Source organism: Dipodomys spectabilis, unplaced genomic scaffold (assembly GCF_019054845.1).
Source record: "Dipodomys spectabilis isolate Male_0828 unplaced genomic scaffold, ASM1905484v1 ptg000211l, whole genome shotgun sequence".
NCBI lineage: Eukaryota > Metazoa > Chordata > Mammalia > Rodentia > Heteromyidae > Dipodomys > Dipodomys spectabilis.
The window spans coordinates 1234280-1259740 of NW_024870888.1; the positions used below are offsets into that span (position 1 = coordinate 1234280).

The 25461-nt window shown below is 38.8% G+C and overlaps 1 pseudogene; it reads left to right on the plus strand.

Moving 5' to 3' along the window:
- The window catches only part of LOC122122574, a 60659-nt pseudogene extending 35696 nt beyond the window's left edge, over window positions 1-24963 (plus strand).
- Window positions 24964-25461: the final 498 nt, after the last annotated feature.

Sequence of the window (25461 nt, forward strand, 5' to 3'; positions counted from 1 at the left end):
AAAAGGCTATTAGGGCTGAGAGGTGGGGACAGTAAATCAGCTCACAGTGGAATGTTGGAGGCCAGGCTTGGGTCAGACTGCTCTGCCTGCACATCAAGTCCACACATACCTGGGTTTTGCTTGGTGTCCATATGCACCTGGGACAGTAGGGTGGTGGTCAATCTTTCATATTCCATCCTTAGGTACATAAGAAGATTGGGACAAGACGGGAGAAGTAAGTCCTTAATATAGGTCTTTGGATAGATAAAAGGATTGGGCTGGAAGAAGAGATCAGGAAAGAGTTGTTATACTTTTCTTGGAGATTCTTCATCTGGTCCTATTGGGGATTTATTATCCAAACTGTTCTGTTTGGAATTTATATTCCATTTGGGATTTTCTAGCTGAGGTATCATCCTAGTCGTGAACTTCCCTTCGCTTTTTTTGTCAGTCATAGGGCTTTAACTCTGGGCCTAGGTGCTGTCTCTCAGCCCTTCAGCTCAAGACTACTTCTCTACCACTTGAGCCACAGTGCCACTTCTGGTTTTCTGGTGGTTAATTGGAGATAAGAGTTTCATGGACTTTCCTGCCTGAGCTGGCTTTGAATTGTGATCCTCAGATCTGAGCCTCTTGAGTAACTGGGATGACAAGAGTGAGCCATCAGTGCCTGGCTTTGGTCTTGCACTTCAGATGGGGTCAGGTAGGAAGTACTCCTGAAAACCAGGAAGGTCCCGGAGGTGGGAGGGGTGGGAGGTGAGTGATCATGGGAGAAATGTGGAGTTATGAGAACAAAGCAGGTTCCCATCAACTTTGAATAGCAAATTAATTCTTCTGATAATCACCAATCATTGTGGCCTTTTTACTCTTATAATAAGTCACAGTGATAACATTGTTATTTCTATATCTATATCTATATAGATAGATAGATAGATAGATATATTCACAGTGATATGTCTATAGTGCTAACCAGATGCTAGGCATTATGTGTACATTCTCTCCCTTACACATACACACACTCCTTAAAACAACCCTGTAGCATAAGTACTGTATTATTACCATTTTACAGATGAAGAAAACAGAACTACTGAAGAAAGATTAAATAAATTTTCCAGTCTGGTGAGTGGTGGAGCTACAATTTGTACTCAGCACTCTGGGTCCAAGTCTATGCTCTTTAGACACGCTTCCTTAAAAGTTCTAATGGTTTGAAGGTGAAGATGAGTGGAAGAAGTATAGAGAACAGGAAATCAATACTTGTGAAAGCATGTCAGATGTGAGGATAGTAGGAGAGGACAGGTATGTCTGAGATTAAAAATAGGAGACATGAGGTGAACCCAGGGAAGGCACAGGTGGAACCGGGGGTCCTATGGAGGCATGACCATGTAGGACTGTGTAGGTCAGGTCAGAAACTATAAAAGAACAGGAAATCACGGGGGGGAGGTATGCAGTGAGGTAGAGGGAATAGCAGTCTGAATGCCGCTTTGGTACACAAGGTGAAAATGCAGGGAGCCACGTGACAGCCAGATGACTGTGCTGTTGGAGGTATGGTACAAATCACACAGAACAGAGGGAAGGATGGATTGAATTTTGGAGAGGGAGTCACAAAGGGAGTTCCATAGGTTATTCCAAGGCTTCTATTTTGTGGAAACAACTGAGGAGGCTCAGAGGCTTGTAATGAAAGTAATTTGCTAAATCCTGGAGATGTGGAGTACAAGGAATATATGAGATCAGGGGAGGTGGCCAAAATTATACTGAAGGAAGGACTCAGAGATAATTCTGGAGATATACCTGACAGTTTAAGGCACAGGATACATAAGATCCCACAAACAGGCTCTAGAAGAAGAGAAGCTGAAAGAGATGGCATTTTAAAAGACCTACAAGGCAAGGATGAGCCTTTAAAGGAGATGCTGAGACACAGAAGGAAAACCAGTACAGTGATATCAGAAGCCAGTTAGAGGACATGTTTAAGAAATCAATAAAGTCCAATGATTTTGAGAACCAAGAAGACTCAGGTTGAAACATCTATTACATCAGGAGACATGGTGACAGCTTCCAGAACACAAAGAGGGCAAGAGTGAAGTGTGGAATGAAGATGGGGTATGTAAATGAAGAAAGAGTGCACACAACTCAGAAAAAGTGAAGCATGAGAGAATGGAGGGTCAAGAGAAGGGTCAGCAGATTTCTGAGTGCCAAGCTCCAGTGGCTCACACCTGTAAGCCTAGCTACTCAGGAGGCTGAGATCTGAGAACCACAGTTCGAAGCCAGCCTGGTTACACAAATCCTTCAGACTCTTATCTCCAATTAACCAGCAAAAATAGCAAAAGTGGAGGCATGGCTCTAGCAGTCATGAGCAAAAATCCAAGAGACAACATGAATCTCTGAGTTCAAGTCCCAGAACCAGCATGAGAATGACTGTGTTTAAACTGTTGATTCCAAGACCAGAGCTGGGAGAAATGAGATGAATACAGAGGGGAAAAACCGGACATATGAAGCTTCTATGAAATAGAGAGAGAAGACCAAAAGCTCTAAGAGCTGTGAGAAGATGGGCTTTTACCAGGAAGGCAGGAGGTGAGTGGCTATAGACAGGTTTGTACCTTTGACAGGGAAAAAACTGTGAAGTTCCCATCTGATGGCTCCCACCTTGTTTATGTCACAAAGCTGCACAGGGAGAATGAAAGAGGAGGTTTGGGGCGAAAGGGAAAGGGTAGTGTCAGAGTTCTGAGCAGATAAGAAGGAATAAGCTGTAAAGGTGGTAAAAGTGAAACCCTGAAACAGATTGCTATGTGGAACTGAGGACTCATTTTAGAATACTGGGGGTCAAGCCTTGCAGAGATTTCAAATTATTACAGTGCCTCCTGTGGGTACAGGCACGTAGGACAACTGTGAGAAGTCATCCTGCTGGGGTTTGGCTAAGCGAGATCCCATACGAACTCCAAAGGAAAAGCGGACTTAAGGTATAAACCTGCTAGATATGGACCAGGCACCTAAGCAACAAGAAGAAAAGAGAGAAAAGAGGGACTTGGTGATAATAACAGGAACAGAAAAAAATGAGTTGAACAGCTACTGATGGAAAGAGGTGGGTAAAGAACAGAATATTTGAATTTAACCCATTAATTTCATTAAAACCCATTAGAAGTAGACACAAGTGGGTCATGCTTCATGTTAGCTCTTCAGAAGACAGATACAGAGGATTGCGGTTTGAAGCTGGCCCAGGCAAAAAGTCTACTAGACTCCATCTCCAAAATAACCACCAGAAACCAGGAATTACAGCACTAGCTGTCAGCAAGCTGAGCAAGAGCTCAAGGCTCCAGTTCAAACCCCAGTACCTAAAAAAATCACTCATTAGCAATTGTGTAGATTTTAAGTCAAAGCCCAGCAAAATAAGAACCAGGAAATGGGTGCTAGTAAGAAGGGAAGGGAGAGGGGAGGGGAAGGAAGGGGTTGATGAAGGGGGAAGGTTGGAGAATGCAGGCAAGAATCCAAACCACAGAATTAAGACAAAATAAGGGAAAGGGTGTGTCAAAAGGGTGTGTGTGAAGATGTGACACAAATCAAGATGCAGAGTACACAAAAACAGCTTTGGTAAATTGCAAAACTTTCCATACATAACCTAGAATTAAGATAAGTAAAGGAAGGGGTGGCTTGGAGAATTGGGAGAGAATGCTGAAAAGGTAACATTGATCAAGACGCATTGTATTCATCAACTGCTTTGTACAACTACCTAAAGATAACAAAAATATTTTTTAAAAGGAAACTGAGAATGACTATGGTCATAATGTAAGACACAATGCTATCTACTGTTAAGACAGAAAAAAAATGGGAATGCAAGTTTCAGAACCCAAATAAGACGATTATGTTAAAAAAATTACTCATTAGATAGCTTGAGCTGGATTGCTCCTTATTAATACATTAAGAAGATGTATGAAAAGATTATAACCCAATGAGGAAAATACGTGAAACACCCTACTTAGTTGGAGATTCTTCATCCAGGACACACAGGGTCTCCTCCACTGAATTCTCTTCCTTCAAGGCCATAAACTCCACGCCATTGAAAAACAGCAAAAGCCTCTGCAGCCATATGACTGCGTTTACACTAATGCTTTTACAACCATAAGATCGCAAAAGCAAATTTTAATGGCCCATTTCTTCTTCTTCTAAAAAAAATGCATTATTAAGTTTTAAACTTAAGAGCATTGCACTGAAGCAAAATTTTCCTACTTACGCTTTCTGCATAGCTGAGATTACAGATGTATATCCCCATGTCTGGCTTGTTGATATTCAGTCTTTTCCCCCAGATAACCTCAAACCATGATCCTCCCAAGTCTCTAGAAATTACAAGTGGGGGTCACTGAGCTCAAATTAATGTCTTTTTTCTTAAGTGTTTGCTTTTCAAGGAGTTCTGTGCACATACAGTTGCCACAATAAAATGAATTTTTCATCCATATAAATTTCCAGAATATGAAAATTAATTTTATCACTAGAAAATTCCATAAAATAAGAAAGGGCTATATGCCAGGCAACAGCGGCTCATGCCTATACTCCTAGCTACTCAGGAGGCTGAGATTGAGAATAACAGTTCAAAGCCATCCAGGCAGGAAAGTATGTGTGAGTCTTATATCCAGTTACTCACCAGAAAACTGGAAATGGAGCTGTGGCTCAAAGTGGTAAAGCACTAGCTTTAATGCACTAGCCTACGTCCTGAGTTCAAGCCCTACAACCAAGAGAGAGGGGGGAGGAAGAATGGACTACAAATAAATCAAAATTCTTATCTTAGAAAATTCCAGCTACTTAAAGAGTCATAAACTGAGGCGTTAACACCTATAATCCTAGTACTCAGGAAGCAGAGGACTGCAATTTGAAGCTAGTCCAGGCAGGAAGGTCTGTGAGACTCCAGTTAATCACCACAAAGGAAGTAGAATGGTGGCTCAAGAGGTAAAGCACTGGTCTTAAGCATCCAGGTCCTGAGTTCAAGCACCATGGTCAACATGAGAGACAGAAAGAGAGACAGAGAGAGGGAAACAGAGAGGACACCATAAATGTTCTTTTTCTTGTCAGTCCTGGAACTTGAACTCAGGGCCTGAGCACTGCTTCTGAGCTTCTTTTACTAGCACTCTACCACTTGAGACACAGCACCACTTCTGGTCTTTTCTGTTTATGTGGTACTAAGGAATCCAACACAGGACTTCATGCTTGCTAGGCGAGCACTCTACCACTAAGCCACATTCCCAGACTCAACCATAAATATTCTTAAACTACAAGTATTAAAAATACTTCTTAAAAATAAGACTATGTTGGGCCTGGAACTACAGTAGAAGACCAACAAAATGCTGTGGCTTAAGTGACAGAGTGTTTGGTCTAGCAAGCCAAGTTCAATTCCCAACACTGCTGTAAAAAATTTAAGGTCACATATGGAATGCAGCATTTTTTACAACCTGGTTCAGAAAAAAAATTTTCAATGATGGCTTTTTAAGGTTTAAAAGTACATATAAATTATATTGCATTAATAAAATACATCTCAACTTAAATATTTTTTTGTTCTAAGTATGTAGAAACAACATTCAATTTTTAAAAACACTCACAATTAAAAGAGGTATTCTTAAGGAAGGAACCCAAAGGTGCAATGAATGCCTCTGTGCCACTGAACATATAAAATAATATTTATCAACATGAATTTCAGGAAATTGCAACAAGTTTTTAATATTTTTTCCTCTTGTTGATGAAAATGGTGTTTTTTCTTTTTGCTTTTTGGTCTTTGTTTCTTGTTTTTTGCCTGTTTTTCCTTTAACTGTCTTTGGTGGGTAATAGGAGGCAAAGCAATGGAAGAACAAATGGTGAACAAATGCAGCAGTGGTACTCAGTAGACACCATCAGGAAAATGAACTGTGGAACTATACAATTTGTAGGTAGAGATGGGAGAGGGAAACGGACATAACAAAGGAAGGGGTGAAATTGCCCCCAAAGAAAAAATTCATTACATGCTTATGAAATGGTAACCCTTCTATACATCTCTTTAATAATTAATAACACTTGCTGGGAAGGTGGATCAGTGGTAGAGTGCTTGCCTTGCATGCATGAGGCCCTGGGTTCAATTCCTCAGCACCACATAAGCAGAAAACGTTGGAAGTGTTGTTGTGGCTAAAGTGGTAGAGCACAAGCCTTGAGCTGAAGAGTTGAGGGACAGTGCCTAGGCCAAGGTTACAGGCCCCATGACTGACAAAATAATTAATAACAATTTTTTAACCTCACAGTTTCTTTTTGCCATGAACTTTGATTAAATTCTACTTTAGTTTTGTTTTTCTTTTGTTGTACGGGTTCCGAGTCTTGAATTCAGGGTCTCTCTCTCTCTCTCTCTCTCCCCTGGCTCAGCTTTTTCTCTCAAGGCTGGCACTCTATCACTAGAGGTACACTTTCCCATCCAGCTTTTTATTTTTTTTTCTTGTTTAACTAGAGATTCAAATATCTATCTCAGTTTCATGTGCCTGAACTGGTTTCAAACTTTTAATTCTCAGATCTCAACCTCCTGAGTAGCTAGGAGTATAGATGTGAGCAACAAGTCCCTTCCTTTAAAAAAATTATTATATATTAGTTATACAAGGGGAGATTTTGTTGTGACATTTCCACACAATGTTATCCTCCTCCCTCTTCTTAAAACAATTTCAAAAAGTTTCAGTTTTATTTTGACAAAAATCTACTTATCCATATTCATTCTCTTTCCCCTTAGGTAGCCAACCTTCTTCCTAGTTCTCTGCCTCAGCCTCTCTCTCTTCCCCCAACTTTCCATTGATCAACAGTTTTCATGTTATTTTCATATATAGTTATAATGTATCTCAAAATTATTCACTCCCTTTTTCCCTTTCCCTTCTCCTCTTAAACAGTCCTGTAGACTCAATTTGTAAATCTGCCCATATACACAAAGGTACAATCATGTCTATGAATATATATGCTCTTTAGGCCTAGCTTCTATATCGGAAAAAAACACGTATCTTGTGTTTTTGTTTATTTTTATTTTTTAGCTTGGTTCATTATGATGTCCTCTATTATATCCACTTTTCTGAGAGCGACATGATTTCATTTTCCTTCATGGCTGTGTAACATTCCATGGTACATCTATATTACTTCTTCTTTATCAGTTCAAGAAGATTCCAAGTGTCTGATTCCATCATTTGGCTATTGTGCACAGTGTTGTAATAAACATGAGTTATGCTGGCATCTTTCAGGTATATTGATATATTCTACTGACATACGCCTCATATTGGTATAATGGAGTCTTTGGAAGGGTCTATTTCTAGACTGATATCCATAATAGTTGCACTAGTTTGCATTCTCACCAAAAGAGTATAAAGATTCCTTTTCTAATTCATCTTACCACATTTTCTTGGTGGCTGTCATTCCAACTGAAGTAGATTTAATCTTATTGCAGTTTTAATTTGCATGTTCTCTATTATAGCTAAGGCTGTTGAACATTTCCTCATGACTTTATTAGCCATCTTTTTCTTCTTCTGAAAACTATGTAATTAGATTATTTCTGGGTTTTTTGCTGTCTAATTTCAGTCCTTTATATAGGATGGATATCAATCCCAATCCTTTATTTGTTGAATAGCTGGCAGCCCTAGGAAACTCCAAATTGTCATTACTCAGTCATGTGAGTCTGTCCTTCATTCCAGTCACTGCTGCCAGTGTTTTCAGCATGAGCAAGGGATGAACTGCACATCTCTTTGCTTTCACTTCCGCATGGATCCAAAGTTCACATGACAGCACTGACTGCACATCAGCTGATTAAAAAACAGGAGGGCCTGGGGACTTGCTCAGTGTAAGAGAACTCATCTGGCAAGTGCAAGGATTTAAGTTCAGACCTGAGCTCTGAAAACTACAGAAACAATTAAACAACAATCACAACCAAAACCACAAAAAGTGAGTCTTACCTGATGCTGGTGGCTTATACTGGTAATCTTAGCTACTTAGGAGGTGGAGATCTGAGGCTTGTGGTCCAAAGCCAGGCTGGGCAGGAAAATCAGTGAGACTCTTATCTCCAAAAATCCAGAAGTGAAGACAAGGCTCAAGTGGTAGAGTGCGAGCTTTCAGCATAAAAGCTCAGGGTGAACACCCAGGCCCTACGTTCAAGCCCCAGATCCTTCACACATTAAAATGTCTTACTCTAAGACTGATTTATTAACTATCACCACCTAAATTCCTGTCACAAAGAAACCCAAAATGAATGCCACGAGACACATCTTTCCAACACCACTCCTGGAAGCCCCACAAGTGGCACAGCCACCTCTTCATACATACATATAGATATTATGTGTGTATGCGTATATATGTATATCTAGATACATACATACAATTGAAGTAAGAAAAAGATCATTGAGAATATGGAATTCCAGATTGAGCAACCACTCAAAAAGTTTCTCTTCAGGTCCTATGGAAGAGAATGGTAGTAAAACTAATGTTACATTTGGCATTATTATTTTATACATTTGTCTTTTAGAACAGATACTCAAAGAAGTATAGTTCTGCCTGGCATTGTGGCACATGTCTGTAATGCTAGCATTCAGAGGTGGCAGTAGCAAGCTAACAATTTAGAGACCAGCCTGGGACACAGAGAACTCCAGGTCACCCTGAAACTGTCTGTATCCAGAATAATACTAACAACAAATAAAAACAAGATTACATAAAAAGCTTAGACTCTTTAAAAGAAGAAGAACAGAAGTACAGATGCATCAAGTTTCTAATTTATGGAAAGCTTGTCTTGCACAGTTCCTTGCTCTACATCATCCCTTACCCTACAGTATATCCTACCACTTGGTCAGCAGACACCATGAAAGCCAAAACCCCTGTAAAACCAAATACATACCTACTCTAGCAGAACTGGCAAAGATTGAAAGTATCATGAAACCATAAAGAAATGTCTAACAGGAGGAAGATACAGGAGAAACTTCTCTTGGAGCTGCAACCCACATCTACAAATGTCTATAAAGTAAGAAGCAATACCAAGAAGCTAAAAGGACTCTGAAAGGTCTCCAAAAAGTATATAATATGTGGGAATTTAGAAAGCTTATTAAGACATACATAAATATGCCAGGCCATATACTTGTTTGGGCATCAGCAAGTATGTAGACATCTGTCACAAATCATTAGCTAATATAAAATACAAAAAGATCCTTAAAAGCAGTTTCAAATCTAAATGCAACAGAGCAAACTTGTTTTAAAAAGTTATCACCTAGAAGCTGGGCACCGGTGACTCAGGCCTGTAATTTTAGCTTCTCAGGAGGCTGAGATCTGAGGATTATGGTTCAAAGGCAGCCCAGTCAAGGAAGTCTGTAAGACTCTTATCTCTAGTAAACCACTGAAAACTGGAAGTGACACTGTGGCTAGAGTGGTAGCCTAGAGCTGAAGAGCTGAGGGATAGCACCAAGGCCCAGAGTTCAAGCCCCACAAAAAAATAAAGTTATCACCTTGGTACTTACACCAAAAATGTTATCTCAGTAAATCAAAGCCCCAAATCAGTCTCTGCTTAAGGATACATAATTATAAAGCATAATTCAGTGATCACAATTCTCAATAAAAGCAAATAATGGTACATAGATTTCCACTACATCGTAGGCTCTCAGAGGACACACATTCACCCCTTACCTGGTCTCTTTACCTAATCCCCAGGTACAAGCTCCATATCTACCTATGCAGTCTTCAGTTCTAATACCTCTAGAGAAATGAATAGTATTCCTTTAAGCTACTACTGACGCTCTAGTCAATTTCTACATCAGAAAAAGCGATCATAAAAGTTGTCCCAAGATAGCCTTTCAAAAAGTAATAGCATAATAACATACTGATATGAATTTGGCTAAATATTCATACATAATTAACAGATTCATATATTATTGAAATTTATGTAGAAAATAGCACATATAAAATGACTTACGTTTTATCATTCCCACTGTATGTTTCAAAATGTTGTTTCCCTGTGTGGTCATATGAATCAAAAGCTCTATTCCTGGGACCGCCTCTCCCTCTGCTTCTCATGCCCCCTCTTGAGCTTCCACATCCTTTCAGCGGCCTCTCTCAATCAAACTTGTCCACTGGTCTAGTCAAAGATGACAATGCAATATGATAAGAGAACCCAAGCCTCTGCCAGTGTTCTGCCTCATCCAGGCTCCTGTATGGTGTGGTACACTACCAGGATCTGGTGGTGTAATCACCTGCCCAGTTTCCCTTCTGCCCATCCTCCTGCTTTCTGAGGACCTACTTTTTTTCTACTAGACTCCAATCTCCTAAGATGTAGTTCTAAATGAATACATCTTTTTAATCATTTCAACACCTTGTTTATTAACTTTTTTTTAATTTGTAAAGGCTTTCCAAAACATTTTCCCTAACAACAAATTACTTATTTAAAAGAGATCCTGGCTGGGCACTGGTGGCTCACGCCTATAATCCTAGCTGTTCAGGAGGCAGAGATCTGAGGATCAAAGTTCAAAGCCAGCCCAGGCAGGAAAGTCTAAGAGACATTTTCTCTCCAATGAACCACAAGAAAACTGAAAGTAGAGGTGTGGTTTAAAATGGTAGAGCACTAGCCTTGAGTAAAGAAGTTCGCAGAAAGTGCCCAAACCCTGAGTTCAAGCCCCATGACTGACCAAAACAAAAACGGATCCTGAAATCAAGTAATCCGGATTATTAATAGCTTCAATACTTGCACCAGTAAATTATCCTACCATTCTCTCATGGCTAAGAAAAGCCATTCTTACCACAATAGAAAAAAAGATCGAATTTACAATTTTCTTTTTTTGAAAACAAATGCAGAAGTATTGATGATGAATCTTACCTTTTTCATATAAAACATTATGCTAAATAAATTCTCTACATTGGCTTTTCTACCTTCTAACAAAACCCAAATCAATTTTAAAACAGAACATATTTTTTCTGATTTAAAATTCTATTCTTTTCCAATATTCTTTATTAGCACTTAATATAATTTTGAGAAAAGAGAAATTATTTTTAACCTATCAAAATTCCTTACGTAAATTAGACTAGACATAGAAATACAGAAAAAAAATCATAGCACATTATGAATTGTTAGAATAGTCCAAAGGCTAATAATTTTTAAAATAATTTTTATTGAGATTCAGTGATTACATAAAATTCACAAATTTCACAGTATTGTGGGATAGTAATACTTAAAGTCATATACACATTTTAACCTTTACAAGGCAAATTGTCATTATCATGGTCTATAAAGTTTGTGAATTGTATAAGTTTTGACAATACAACTATTTCTTCCAAATCGGTTGATATGTACCTTTCTTTCCTTTTGTTTAGTGTAAGCTGCTCCCTCTTTCCCTCTCATTCTCTCCCTTCCATTGCTGCCCTTGAATTCCTTAGTTCATTTTCATTCAATGTCCAATGTAGCTGATGTGCCCCTCTGTTATATAGTCTCCTATTTCCCTCTGATTCTGTGTCCTGCTCCTAGCTCCCTTCAGATGTGCACATATATATGGTACATATATATGGTATCTATCTATCTATCTATCTATTTATCTATCTACCATATATAAGGTCGAGAACATGGAGTCATTTAGGAATGATATGACAAATTAAGTAGAGGTCCTTTGTTTCTTGAATCCTGTTTATTTTGTCATATCTCTTTGCATTTTGGATTTAACATTCACATATCAGGAAGCCATGTGCCATTTGTCTCTCTGGTCTTGGCTTACCTTGCTTGAAATGATTTATTCTAATTCTATCAATTTCCAGTGAATACCATTATTTTATCCTTTCTAATGCCTGCATATTTCACTGTATGTAGGTACTACAATTTTTTGATCCATTCATCTGTAATGAGGCATCTGGGTTGTTTCCATATCTTAGCTATTGTGAACAGTGCTGCAATAAACATGGAGGTGCATGTGTCCTTGTATCCTGGTTCCTGTTGCTCAGGGTAGATGCCTAGGAGTGGTATGGCTGGGTCATATGGGATGTCTATATTTAGCTTTCTGAGGACCCTTCAGACTGCTTTCCAAAGTGGTTGTGTTAGTGTACATTCCCACTAGCAATGCAGGGGTTCCTCTTTCTCCATATACCCTCCAGCATTTGTTGTTGGCTGACATTAGGATGTGGTCCATTCTGACTGGTGTAAGGTGGTATCTCAGTGTTTTCATTTGCATTTCCTTTATGGCCAGGGATGATGAACATTTCATGTGTTTCTTTGCCATTTGTATCTCTTCTTCTGAGAAGTTTCTCTTTAGCTGCTTTCCCATTTAATATTTGGTTATATTTGGGAGGATTTAGTTTCTTGAGTTCCCTGTATATAATGGATATTAGGCCTTTCTCTTATCTATTGCTGGTGAACATTTTTTCCCAATTAGTTGGTTATCTTTCTAGTTTGGTTTCTATTTCTTCATTGATGCTGAAATTTTGTTTTAAGATAGTCCCATTCTTCTAGTCTCCAATTTGTTGTGACCCGGGGACTTTGTTCAGGAAGTTCCTGCCTGTGCCTGTAAGTTCAACTGTCTCTCCTACTCTGTCCTGCAGTAGTTTCACAGGTTCAGGTTTGATGGGAAGGTCTTCAATTCATTTTGAGTTGATGCTAGTGCATGGAGACAGGTTGGGGTCCTCTTTTAATTTTGTGCATGTAGCCACCTTGTTTTCCCAGCACCAATAGTTCTTCCACTGTATGTCTTTGGCTCCTTTGTCAAGTGTCAGATGAACATAGGTGTGTGATTTTACTTCTGGATCTTCTAGTCTGTTCCATTGCTCTTCGGGTCTGTTTTTGTGGCAATACTAAACTGTCTTTGTTATTATGGCTCTGTAGAAGAACTTGAAATCTGGTATCGTGATTTGTCCCTCATTGTTTCTTTTGCCTGTAATTGCTTTGGCTATTCTGGGTTGTTTGTAACACAAATCTTTAAAAAAAAAGTCTACCCAATACTTGAACAGCAAACACATACATGGGAAACAACATCAGTGAAAATCAGTCCTACATTTATAGAAATCTAGATCAGATAACAACAAAACACCAAAGTCTTCTCAAATATATTAATGATAGAAACCAAGCTTAAAATCATCCCTGTGTTGTAATCCTTGAAAACAGTATATATTCCATACACATTTTTCCCATTTCCTTTATTGTTGTTGTTGTTGTTTTAAGTTTGCATTTTTTTGAAACGTGGTCTTCCTAATCTAACCCAGGATACAAACTTGCAATTATCCTGCTTCAGCCTCATAATTACTAGAACAACAGGTGTGAAGCAGCACACCAGGTCTTCTGTATTTTAAAACTTGATGAAAATTAAATAATCTTGTACTCAAGAAGTTTAATTCTTGACAAACTCCAACACAAAATGCAGAAGAATAACATATGGATCATGAAACCTGAGCTGGGTGTCAGTGGCTCACACGTGTAATCCAGCTACTCAGGAGGCTGAGATCTGAGAATTGTGGTTCAAAGACAGCCTGTGCAGGAAAGTTCGTGAGACCCTTATCTCCAATTAACCATCAGAAAACCAGAGAACACTGCCATTTACATTTGGTAGGAGCATCAGAAGTTGTGTCCTCTCAATGGGTCATGTGAGAAATATGTATGCTACAAAAATAACTGGTCTACACTTTATTCCAGATTAAAGAAGGTAGAACACTTCGTGAAATTTGAATGCAAATTAAATAATTTAAAGAATCAGATAATAGTGCTATATCAATATTAATTACTTTAATAATTCTGTCATTGTTTTTGGCAAATACATAAAGTATTTAGGGATAAAGGAACACTTACACATCTTATTTCTAAATGACAAAGAGAAAACTATGTATGTAGAAAAGGGGAGAATGGTAAAGCAAGTATGTTAAGAAGTTGATATTCAGGGAATCCAAATGAAGGGTATAAGAGAATATTTTATGTAATTCTTGCCATGTTTTTATAAATCAAATTATTTTAAAAGAAATAAAGAAAAGTCACTTCATTGTCTCATATCCCTGTGCCCCTACTATTACATATGTTATTTCACTTCACAGACAGATTTTCATGTCACAAAAATCTATCTTTTTAAGGCTACCATACTTATTAAAAAAAGAAAAGGTGACATGTTCAACTATACTTTTTAAAGTTCCATACTTTTTTAAAATGATGGCAACGACGGTTTCTGCATTTGAACAAAAATTTCATTTTTTCTATAGAATAAAAGTCTGAATAGAGAAAAAATACATAAACCTTTCAAAAATTTAGTTCTTATCCAAGAGGCTTTACATTTGATGTCAGTATAACTTGTGGAGGAGATGGGGAAAAACCAGTTGTTTAAGGATACAGGTGGACCTGTTGCAACAATGAGAAGTACAAGTTGTCATGTCCAAAACGAACTTTACAATGTTGGTGGGGGGGGGGGGGGCTGGGGGGAGGGAGGAAGGAGAAGGATTGGGATTAGGGGGGGAGGGGGGAGGCTGGGAAGGGATGTGAAGGATAAACAAAGGAGGAGGCTGCAATGCTTGGTAAGAAATGTACACATTATCCTGCCCATGTAACTGTAACTCCTCTGTACAGTATGTTCACAAATAAAATTAAATTAAATTAAAAAAAAAAAAAAAAAAAAAGTGGCCATTACAGAGAAAATTTGAAATAATCACCAAAAAATAAAAAATAAAGTGAGCTCTTCCAGAACTTTCTCTAACCTTGTGGCAGATCCACCAGGTTGTGCATTACTGTTTTATGTGTCCCTTCTAGTTAGTCACCATATGCACACCACTTCAGATGTGCTGCTTTCTGCTACATGTCCTTTATTTACTTATTTCTAATTGACTCTAGCAGGGATGAGGTACACTTGACCCATGGGCCATATAAGGCCTGAAAAATCATTTGGTACATGACAGGTTATAAATATCCAAATAGCGCTTGGTGGAAAACGGTTCCTTACTCCAGCCTTATAAAGCCATGTTCTTTGATTAAGACTTTGTTTAGGACAGGGTCCTAAATGAATTTGGATGGCAGGAAGTCAAAACACTTTGAGAAACTTGACTCCCTGAACACAGAACTATCGTGCTAAGCATAAGCAAAATAATAACTACGTTTGTAGAAGGCTTTGCTCTGACTCAGGAGACATGGTAGAATGCACCAGTCCTATGCATTACTTCACACCAGAGAACTTTCCAGAGATTGGTATCATGTATCATATTTGACTTTTCTTCACATGTCTCATGATAGCCTACTTAGCTGATCATAGAATTAAGAATCTGTTTCAATCTATTTAAGAGTCTGAATTCATAATGCTAAATCAAAACCCTAATTATATCCTTACTCTAAAATTAGCTCCTTAATGTAAAACTTCAAAGTAAAATTTTAAAGAATCGAATATACTCATCTGTTTTGGTTTTGTTTTGTTTTGCTGTACTGGGGCTTGAGTTAAGGGCTGTATGCTTGCTACAAAGGCACTCTACTTGAACCATGCCTCCAGGTCCTTTTGATTATTTACTTGTTTATTTTTTTCTGGTGTCAGTATTGGTGCTTACACTCAGGACCTTGAGCTTTTACTTACCTTTTTTTTGTTGTTGTTTACAGCTGCTGCTGTATTAGGCCTCAGCTCTAATCTGGCTAATTGGAGAGAAAATATTATGGATTTTACTGCCTGGGCTGACTTCAAACTGTGATCCTCAGATCTTACCCTTCTGAGTAGCTATTACTACAGATGTGAGCCATTAGAGTCCAGCTATTTTGTTGCTTTTGTATACTTGCTTTTGATTAGGCCAGCCTGGACCCCATATTTATGTTTCCCACATAGGTGACAGGCATGTACCACGACACTCAGCTTTTTATAAGTTAAGGTGGTGTCTTGCAAAACAGCTATGTTAACTGGTGTATAACACTGCACTGAGTGCTTCTCATACTTATGAAAAATATTTTTTTTCCTTTGCAGTGGTATTAGACATTGATCCTAGGGCCTTGTATATGCTAAAGAGCTCTCCCAATGCTGTACTGATAAAGTACCTTCCAAGCCCATGGTTAATTTATTATTTATTTATTTTTGTTGTTCATGGGGTTTGAACTCTGGGCCTGGGTGCTATCTCTCAGCTCTTCATCTCAAGGCTAGCACTCTACCATTTAAACCATAGCACCACTTCCTGTTTTCTGGTGGTTAATTAGAGATAAGAGTCTCAAGGATTTTCGTGCTTGGGGTTGCCTTTGAACCATGATCCTCATGTCTCAGCCTCCTGAGTAGCTAGAATTACAGGCACGAGCCAAAAGAACCCAGATCCACATTTAGTTTTAATTATACAACTGGCCCTGAATCTTGATATAAGGTCATCTCTGAAATACATGAAGATCTTTCAGGTGTCATCTAAAATAATAATGACTTGTTGCCTAAACTATCAAAATGTTCCTAAGATCTGTAATATGGAAAGGTCACAAAGGGTTATGGCTGTTCTGAAAAGTCCTCTGGTTCCCCAACCATCCCAGTTGAGGACTGCACATACATTTCAGCTGAAAACTTCTCAGCTGTAAAGTCGGCTTGCCTCTTGGTCTCAAAGGGTCCATATTCCCTGTAGGATCTCTGCTCAGCTCTATTAAGTATCACCTCTTTTCTCCAGCTGTCATTCCAACCTTGTTGCTCCCTTTTTCTAGGAGTCCACTTCTGGCCTGCCAGCAGAAAACCAAAGCAGAGGGTTAAATCACAACATCCATGAAACACTAGGTACAATTCTATAGGTTCCTTAAGATTTCATTTTCCAAAAACCAGTTGGAATACCACTGGATAAATGGGAATTTCAGGGGAAAAAGTTGCTGATGTTATTTTCTAGAATTTATTCATTTTAATAAAACCTTATTACTATTATGACTTCCCTTATGTTTTAGAGAGTATACGATAAACTATATAATTATAGGTATCTTTTTCTTTCTTTTTGTTGTTGCTGTGTTTTGAAATAAGGTCATTACATATGTTTGAGATTAGCGTGGAACTCACAATCATTCTGTATCAAGACTACTGAGTGTTAAAATCATAGGCATGCACCACACCTGGTTAATTATAGATGACCTCTATTAACACAATTTAATAAACTAGCTACATTTCACATTTCAAAAGCAGCTTTATGAAACCATATAGTTCTAAACCTCATCCAGGAAAGTAGTACATACCAGTGCCTTTGATTGTAGTTTAAAGTACAATATTACATTGTACTTAACATCGTATTTTAAAAAGATTTTCCTTCCCTTTAATAGGATTTATATATTTGCCATATGTCTCTAGTGTGTGCCTCAACTCAGTTTTCAACTCACTCAAGAAGGTATCTTTTTTTGTCCATTTGAGAATCGAGCATCCAGGTGAAACAAGGACAAAGTGCTAACCCTCTTTTGTCTTTTTTCTTCTGCTGCTTTAGAATATGCAATCAAATCCTATATTTTAAGCGATCTAATAAGTTAGTAAATAAATTGTGAACTTTGTCATTTCTTAAACTGTCTTCCAAAATTGTCTTTTTCCCCTTAGATTTAAAAGGCTCCTCAAATATTATTTATAGCTTTTGCTATACTTCTTTGATTTTCCTTAGGAGTAATTACACCATGCTGATAGTACATATAGAAAAATATTAAAATTTATTCAAATAATGGGTGTACATCTCATTAAATTCCTCTCATGTACCCACATTGAAAATACAGGCATAGAGCTGGGAATGTGGCTTAGTGGTTGCCTACCATGCAAGATGCCCTGTACCACATAAACAGAACAAGGCAGAAGTGGCACTGTGGCTCAGTGGTAGAACACTACCCTTGAGCAAAAGGAGTTCAGAGACAGTGCCCAGATCCTGAGTTCAAGCCCCAGGACTGGCAAAAATTACAAAATTTAAAAATACAGGGATTTTTTTCAGTTTTCTCATTAATATTTCCTAACTAAACTTTATACTCTAACACAAATAAGTAAGTACTATAAAGTCTTAAAATAAAAATCCTGTTTGTACATCACGAACATAATATTATGTAATTACCTTGAATATAAAATGTTTTTGAGTGTCAAATATTCCACAAGAGATTTAAGTTCACTCTGATATGGCTCTAATATCCTATAATATCAATAACTATTTAAATCTAACTTACATCACTTTATGATATTTTCAAAGAGGATTATACTTCTAGTGTAGAAACAAATCAGATCAACCAAAATAGAAGGAGTAGTTGAAATCAGGGGGAAAATGTCACTAAGTTGTTAATAAGTTGAGCCAGGCACTGGTGGGTCACACCTGAAATCCAAGCTACTCAGAAGGTCAAGAGCTGAGGATCGTGGTTCAAAGCCAGCCTGGCAGAAAATGCATGAGGCTCTTATCTCCAATTGACCACCAGAAAAACTGAAATTAGCACTGTGGTTCAAAGCGGTAGAGTGCTAGGCTTGAACAGAAGATCTGAGGGAAAAAATCCAGACCCAGTGCTCAAGCTCCACAACAACAAAACAAAACAAAACAAAACAACAAAACACAAGTTGAAGCTGAGCACTGGTGGCTTATTCCTGTAGTCCTAGCTACTTATAAGAATGGAATTTGAGGATCAGAGTTCGAAGCCAACCCAGGCACAAAAGTTATGTTATCTCTAAGAAAGCCAGAAGTGGAGCTGTGGCTTCAAGTGGTATAGCACTAACCATAAGCAAAAGAAAAAGCTAAGGGACAGAGCCCAGGCCTTAAGTTCAATCCCTAGAATTAGCACCTACATAAACAAAGTTAGCAAACTGAAAAATTAAAAGATTTGTTTTAGATTTTCTATTTGCAACCCATAAGCATTTGTGTTTTACCATTATAGTATCTCCATTCAACTACAGAATTACTTAATTGCTTATTCTACCTTCTTTCTGCTACCTCATTTTTAACTATATCAATTAAACTTGCTTTATAGTAAAGTCATTTCCATCATTTCTGTATGAAAATTGAAGTGTTAAATAGAATTGGCTACTTACTAGGATATTTACCAATATCCTGCAAATACTACATTCTCCCTCTAAATCTCCAAAGACCAAAGCTAATAGTGACAGACATTTTCCCCCCAAATCAGTTGTAAGAGGTCAAAACTGCAATTGAACCCACCTTGCTTTTCCATACTAGAACAGCAGCTTGCATTTCACCAGCCCTTTCCAATAAAAGGCTTGCATTAGCATTTGATCACTGATCTAAACACAAGCTTAGAAAAAGAAAAGAATACAGTAAAATTTCCAGCAAGAGTTCCCATAAAATAGTTGCATTTTGGCTCAAAGTGTTTCCTAGGCTCTGAAGAAAGCTGAGGAAAGCGAGCTGAAACAGTCTCTGATGGTTCGAGAATATACTGAGCAAAGGACCTCTCATAGGTTTCTGTGCAGCTTTGGATAGTTTAGTACATTAAAACTTCCAATTCCACGGGGCAAGCATCTAATTCCCACATTCTGGAGGATTAATGTTTCTGGTGTATGTCAAAAAGTGTATTCCCAAGTGCTTGACATTTCTCTATGCTAAGCATTCACTCAATCTTCAGACTAAATTTAAAATGTTTCATTTTGCCTAACATCAACTTATCTGACAGTTTCTGTTTGTCTGACATATACTAGTTGTTACAAATAAGGGAAACCATAGGATCTATGTTTCTTTGGACCTGGCTTACTTCACTTAATATGAGTTTTGCCAAGCATTTCTATTTCCTAACAAATAGGGCAATGTCATTGTTTCTGATGGAGGCATAGACTTCCATTGTGTATATATAACACATTTTCTTGATCCATTCATCTATTGAGGGGCATCTGGATTGGAACCCCAAGAAAAGGATTCAAATGTTTTTTTATTTTATTTTTTTATTATGAGAATACCGTACAGAGGAATTACAATTACATGGGCAAGCTAACGAGTACATTTCTTATCAAGCATTGTAGCCTCCTCTTTGTTTCCACTTCCCATCCCTTTCCATACTCCCCCCTCTCCCCACTCGACACTCCCCCCACCCCTCACCACAGTTGTAAAGTTCGTTTTTTGACATAACGACTTGTACATCTCATTATTGCAATGAGTCTACCTGTATCCTTAGTTAAACGATTTGTTTTTTCCCTTCCCCCCCACAAATTATACCAACATCAAATACAGTGAAAGCATGGGTTATACAGACAAGGGACTCATATCTAAAATATACCTAGAACTTAAAAAATTAAATCCCCCAAAACCAAATCTTCAAAGAAATAACTGCCCAATAAATAAGTGGGCTAACGACTTAAAGAGAAAACTTCTCTGAAGAGGAAAGGATAGTCAATAGATACATGAAGAAATGTTTTTTTTTCTTTCCTGCGATTGTTTTGAACATATTTATAAGATGATTTCTTTCTTGCTTTTTATGTCCCTCCCCTATGGTATAATCCCTGCTTTCACTGTATTTGATGTTGGTATTGAAAGGTTAAAGTTTTGAGGCAGTGACCACTTGTTGCTTGTTTGTAGCAAAGCAACAAATGGGGCTAAACTGCACGGTTGTGTGCCTTTATAAGACTTGAAAATCCTTAGCTCAGGGCTCTCCTCCTGGGTTCCTCTGTGTCGGAGTGGAAGACGAGTCCCAAGCTGCAGCCCGTTTAAATAAAACAGCTGTAGAATCTGACTCTCGGTGAGAGGTCTATTAGGGATCTAGTAGCCGTGGCAAAGACAGGAAAGGAAGGACAGAAAACATGAAATTGAGCGTGAAAAGAGAGACTGGGCAAAGGAAAAGAGGCTAGACTTGTTGGAATCGCCACTATCACATGCTGAGCATACAGGGTTCACAGAGGGCAGCAGTTTCATTCGAGATGTAAAAAGATATGCAGGCGCAGCAATCATCACGGACACTGAGATAGTGTGGGCAGAAGCACTCCCCCAGGGAATGTCTGCACAAAGAGCAGAGCTAGTGGCACTAACAAAAGCCCTACAGATGGGAAAATGGAAGAGACTAAACATTTACACAGACAGTCGGTATGCTTTTGCCACCGTGCGTGTCCATGGAGCCATTTCCCAAGAGAGGGGGCTGCTGACAGCTGAGGGAAAATCTATTAAAAACAAACAAGAAATTTTAAGCCTCAGCCAGGCCAGATGGGAACCAACGAATATTGCCATTATGCACTGCCCTGGCCATCAAAAGGGAACTGATTCTATAACCAAAGGAAATAACTTGGTCGATCAGGCAGCTAAGGAGCCCTCCAGCCCAGAGCTGACTCTAGTAGACCCACGGCCACGAGCTTTGCCTCCTGAGCCTCAGTACTCCTAAGAAGACTTGCAGTAGATAAAGAAAATTCCCATGGCCTATAAACCTCCAGACAGAGAAGGAAAACTGGTGAGGGGAAAGTTATCTTGCTAAAAAGATTGGGGAAGGGGATTCTAAAGAGAATCCATCGCGTCCCTCACATGGGAACCCGAAGACTGCAGGACATGCTCCAACACTCCAAAGTAAAAATCAACTCATTGAGGACTTTGTTAAAAATTGTGAAGCCTTTGAGCTCACCAATGCCCCCAATCAACCAGTTGCAAAAGGAGCTTGCCTCCGTGGAGATAGGCCAGGTGTGTATTGGGAAGTAGACTTCACAGAAATTAAAACTGCAAAATTTGGATATAAATATTTGCTAGTTTTTGTAGACAGTTTTTCAGGATGGGTTGAAGCCTACCCAACAAACATGAGACTGTGAAAGTCATGGCTAAGAAGATCCGGGAAGAAATCCTATCCAGGTATGTCTTCCCATCCACCGTTGGGACAGATAATGGATAGGCCTTCGTCTCAAAAGTAAGTCAGGGAATAGCCACAGCACCTGGGATGGATTGGAAATTGCACTGTGCTTATAGACCCCAGAGTTCAGGGCAGGTAGAAAGAATGAATCAAAAAAGAGACTTTAAATAAATTGGCCTTGGAGACTGGCACAGATTGGGTATCACTCCTTCCTTTTACCCTGTTTAGAATAAGAACTTCACCCTATTGGTTTGGCTTTACTCCTTTTGAAATAATGCATGGACCCCCTCCATCCATTATCCCTAGTCTTCAGACTGAATTGCTTGCTGATTTGGATGATACTGAATTTCTGTGTAAGCTTGACTATTTACAGCTGTTGCATAAGAGTATGTGGCCCCAGCTTAGAACATTATGATTCTGCTTCTATTCCTACCCCCCATTTGTTTAAACCAAGGGACTGGGTGTTTGTTCGAAGGCACAACTTGAGATCTCTGGAACCACGGTGGAAGGGACCTTACATGGTGCTACTGACTACTCCTCCTGCCCTTGCTGCTTGGATCCACTGCTCCCATGCCAGACCAGCTGACCCTTTGCCCTGGATGACCATGGGGAAACATGGGAAGTCTACAAGAATCCTACCCAACCACACACCTCAAGAAAAGAAAAATAAACTGATTGTTATTGATATTGTTGTTTAATAGTATGGCTAAGTCAGAGAGGGACTATACCCGCTCAAGTTCGAGAGGTATTGAAATTTAGTTTTGGGCCCGAGCTACAAGATTGTGTCTCAGGACCATAAGTCAATGGGGGGGAATGAAGGGTTAAAATTTTGAGGCAGTGACCACTTGTTGCTTGTTTGTAGCAGAGCAATAGGTGGTGATAAACCACCTGGGTGTGTACCTTTATAAGACCTGCACACCCTTAGCTCGGTGCTCTCCTCCTGAGCGCCACTGTGTCAGAGTGTAAGATGAGGCCCGAGCTGCAGCCTGTTTAAATAAAACAGCTGTAGAGTTCTTCTTGGTGGGGGTCCTGTGACCTTGGCATAACAGGTATAATTTTAAAGGGGAAGGAAAAAAACAAATTGTTTAAATAGGGATACAGGTGGACCCATTGCAACAATGAGATGTACAAGACATTATGTTGAAAATGTACTTTACAACTTTGGCAGGGGTGGGGGTGGGGTGGAAAGGGGAAAGGATGGGAATGGGAAACAATGGAGGAGGCAACAATGCTTCATAAGAAATGTACTCATTATCTTGCCCATGTAATTGTAACCCCTCTGTATGGTTTTTTCACAATAAAATAAATAAAATATTTAAGTAGAGAAAATCACAGACCTTCATAACAGGGCTGACAGAAATTTGTGTAGAACTTTAACACTCATTACAGATAAATTTAGTACAGTAACTACATAAATGGAAATTAATGAGGTGCTTTCTTCTATTATGCACCTTATTCTACCTATAAAATTACCTCAAGATTTGTAAATATAGATCTCAAAAGCCAGATTGCCTAGACTCTAAATGGACAGAAAAGTTGGTAAGTGCACTGTCAGGCAGGAAGTGGACTGCATCCCAGGTTATATCACTTAAGTTTTGAAAAAAGAAAAAGCACTGTGCATTTATGTAATTAAATTTGTGTATATAAATTCACAGTGCTGACATCAGGAAAAATAAAGGGTGTTCATTCAATGTCATACATGTTTAAAATTTTCACCACAGGGTAGGACTGTAGTTCATTGATAATGTTCTTTGGCCTGGCTTGCTTGAGGCCCCAAGTTTGATCCTCAATACTATAAGAAAAAAATGACAAAATTTTATTTTAAAATTGAAAACAGTGAAAAGTCAGCTTATTAGCAATACTAGCTGCAGTGTCACACTCTTCTAAAGGACACAACATTTTCATTTGTTTAAAAAAATGAAGCTAGACATGAAGTCATGATGGCACGCACTTCTAATCTCAGCTTTGTAGGAAGCAGAGGGAGACAGCTATATCTAAAAATTAGTGAGGCCATCAGTTCAAACTATTACAGCAAAAACTACGTAGATCAGTAAATAAATGGAGAATCCTTGCCTCATTTAATTTTATATTTATCTAATTTGAGAAAAAAGTAAGGTAAAAGTGCATTATCTCATTTGATTAAGTAAGATCATACACTTACTGACATACCGAATAGCATTTGGTTTTCAGCATCTTTATATTACAGACTTCTGATTCTCAAGCAACAAATCTTCTCCACACAGATAAAGGTAGCGTCTCGATTTGCACAAGTCAAGGTGCTAGCACTTAAAATTTTCTGACAGAGCATGAACTCACACTTTGTGTGTGTGTCTGCACACATGTATATGTGAGTGTGCACGCATGTCCATGCTCAGGCCTGAGCACTGTCCCTCAAGACTTCTGGCTCAGGGTTGTCACTCCACCAGTGAACTGCAACCCCACCATGGTTAACAGGAGGTAAGAGTCTCCTGAACTTTCCTGCCAGGCTGTCTTTCAACCTTGTTTCCATTTTAGCATCCTGAAGACCTAGGAGAACAGGCGTGAGCTTCTGCTGCCTAGAAAGCAGTGGATGAGTCTTGACCAAGCCAGGAATAGGCAAACAAGCTCTGCTAATGACAACAACTACACACCTAAGATCACTACTCAGAACATTGACAACTACACCCCTAGCTGCAGTACTCAGAACAGTGACAACTGCACACCTAATCTCAATACTCAGAACAATGACAACCACACTCAAAACTACAATACTCAGAAAACTGAATACAGAACACCAAACCTCAATACTCATAACAGTGAAAACTACACACATAAGCTCAGTACTCACAACAGTGACAACTGCACACCTAAATTCAACATTCAGAAAAGTGACAACTACAAATCTAACCTCAGTAATCAGAACAGTGACAACTCTACAGCTAACATCAATATTTAGAACAGTCAAAACAGTGACAAATGCACACCTAATCTCACTACTCAGAAAAGTGACAACCACACACCTAACCTCAATACTCAGAAGAGTGATGACAGCACACCTAACCCCAACACTCAGAACAGTGACAACTATACACCTAACCTCAACACTCAGAACAGTGACAATTGTACACCTAATCTCAACTCAGAACAGACACAGCTACACACCTAATCTCAATACTCAGAAAAGTGATAATTTCACAACTAACCCCAGTACTCAGAACAGTGAAAAATACACACCCAACCTCAATACTCAGAACAGTGAAAACTACATACCTAAACTCAATACTCAGAACCGTGACAACCACACTCCTAACTTCAATACTCAGAACACTGACAACAGCACACCAAACCTCAATACTCAGAAGTGACAAATATACACATGAACTCACTACTCAATACAGTGGCAACTACACACCTCATTTCAACATTAAAAACAGTGACAACCAAACACATAACCTCAATATCAGAACAGTGACACCTGCACACCTAACATCAATACTCAGAACAGTCAAAACAGTAACAAATGCACATCTAATCTCAATACTCAGACTAGTGACAACCGCACACCTAACCTGAATACTCAGAACAGTGACAACAGAACACCTAAACTCAACACTCAGAATGGTGACAACTACACATCTAACCTCAACACTCAGAGCAGTGACAACTACACTCCTAACCCTAGTACTCTGAACAGTGACAACCACACACCTAACATCAATACTCAGAACAATGACAATAGCACACCTAACCTCAGTACTCAGATCAGTGACAACTGCATATCTCAAACACTCAGAACAGTGACATCCAAACACCTAACTTCAAAACTCAGAACAGTGACAACTGCACACCTAACATCAATCTCA